The sequence below is a fragment of the Grammomys surdaster genome, unplaced genomic scaffold (genome assembly GCF_004785775.1).
Source record: "Grammomys surdaster isolate TR1022 unplaced genomic scaffold, NIH_TR_1.0 126124, whole genome shotgun sequence".
NCBI lineage: Eukaryota > Metazoa > Chordata > Mammalia > Rodentia > Muridae > Grammomys > Grammomys surdaster.
This window is the reverse complement of record NW_021620932.1, coordinates 5,934,713-5,936,343: the sequence shown is the minus strand read 5'-3', so window position 1 is coordinate 5,936,343 and position 1,631 is coordinate 5,934,713. Positions and strand designations below refer to the sequence as shown.

At 40.6% G+C, this 1,631-nt stretch overlaps 1 non-coding gene across 1 annotated transcript; it reads right to left on the bottom strand.

The window, feature by feature from the left end:
• Positions 1–243: 243 nt before the first annotated feature.
• Positions 244–375, bottom strand: LOC114611817. Its single transcript, XR_003709896.1, has one exon. It is a non-coding gene; the product is annotated as a small nucleolar RNA SNORA17 (small nucleolar RNA).
• Positions 376–1,631: the final 1,256 nt, after the last annotated feature.

The following is a 1,631-nucleotide window of genomic DNA, read 5'->3' as shown; positions in this document are numbered from 1 at the left end:
TCAGTTTAGCTCCCTATCAGGGTCCCCATGGCACAAATCTGGTGGTTGTTTTGGGCTTGCTCCTCACCTGATCTGCCCAAGTGGTCTCAAGAGAGCATCATCTGTCGGAAACTCAACTCCTGCTTGGTGCCTGTGGTCCCAGGCAGGGTTGTTGTAGTCTCTGGCTTGCTCCTTCTCCTAGGAGAGTGTCCTTGCATGTGTGGAGCCAGACTTGTGGTTGTTTTAGGCTTGTTCTTTTCATGGAATTTTAGGCTACAAATCATTCAGCTGTTCATAGGTCAGAACCCTGAGCATAGACATAGACTGTCTCCTCTCTTCTGCCTACTGAAACATATATGACACAGTAACCACACATGCAAAGCCTCTAGGGGCAGGCCAAGGAAATTAAAAAAAAAAAAACCTGTTTAATTAAAGGCTTATAGTCCCAAAGATAATTCTGTTACTATCATGGCAGGAACAAAAGAGCAGACATGGTACTAAAGCAGTAACTGAGAGATCACATGGTGAGCTACAAGCACAGCCATAAGAGCTACCCGACAAAGCCATGAATTATGAAAACCTCAAAGCCCACCCTCAAAGGTATACCAGCTCCAACAATATCGTACCTCTAAATCATGTTAACTGGGGACTAAGTATTCAAACATATGAGCCAAATGGGACATTTTTATTCAAACAATAACACCATTCATGAAATCTGTCTCCTTTATTATCTGTGTCATTGTCCAGTTGTATCTGTGTTAGAACTCAAGAGACTAGGACAACTTGCACAAGTGGGCACAAAGCCCATCCCTTAACCAATAAGGTTCTTCCAATGGACAGGAGAGCTCAGGAGCATTTTGCCAACACATAATGGACCCTTGTGTGTCTACATGTGTGTTTGTCTGTGTTTGTGTGTATGTGGTATGTTCATTTTTATTTTTTGCTTACCTTTTATTTGTTTGAGAGAGAAAGAGAGAGAGAGAGAGAGAGAGAGAGAGAGAGAGAGAGAGAGAACATAAAATATAAGAAAAGTTATTGGAGGGATACTATGATCAAGCATACAAACATTTAGAGATAAATAAATTTCATTTCATATAAAAGTACTTAGCATCTTTCCAGACTTGATTTGCAAATGTTCCTTGGTTGGTAAAGAAAGTCCCAATCTTGGCAAATGTCAGATCGTCTTTAAATAATGTCTTCTTCAGATCAGACACAAGGCACATTGACTGGTTGTCCAGGTTATTTAGATTAACAACTGAATATGATCCAGTTGACAAGCCAACATGTGTATAAGTGACTAATGTCGTTTCTTCCTACTCATGGTAGGGCTGTCCAAGGGGAAAGGGAACCTTAGGTGTATGCTAAGTTCCTCTTTCCCTGCAATTGTTACACAAAGCAGTTTCAAGTTTGGGCGACTGGTCTGCACTGATTGATGTAGACATGTCCTTGTTTAGGCCAAACTTGGTCACTGAAGGATGAGGAAAGAATCTTAGATCTACATGGATCCAAAGAAGAATATTGTTAAATTTTAAGTGGACATGTCTTGGTACTATTCACCAGGGAATCTCAGCTTCTCAAAGCATAAGAAGAGTGACCTTACAAACTTATCTGTTTGGTGGCTATGGTTCTCATTTGTTATGGAAAGAATTGAC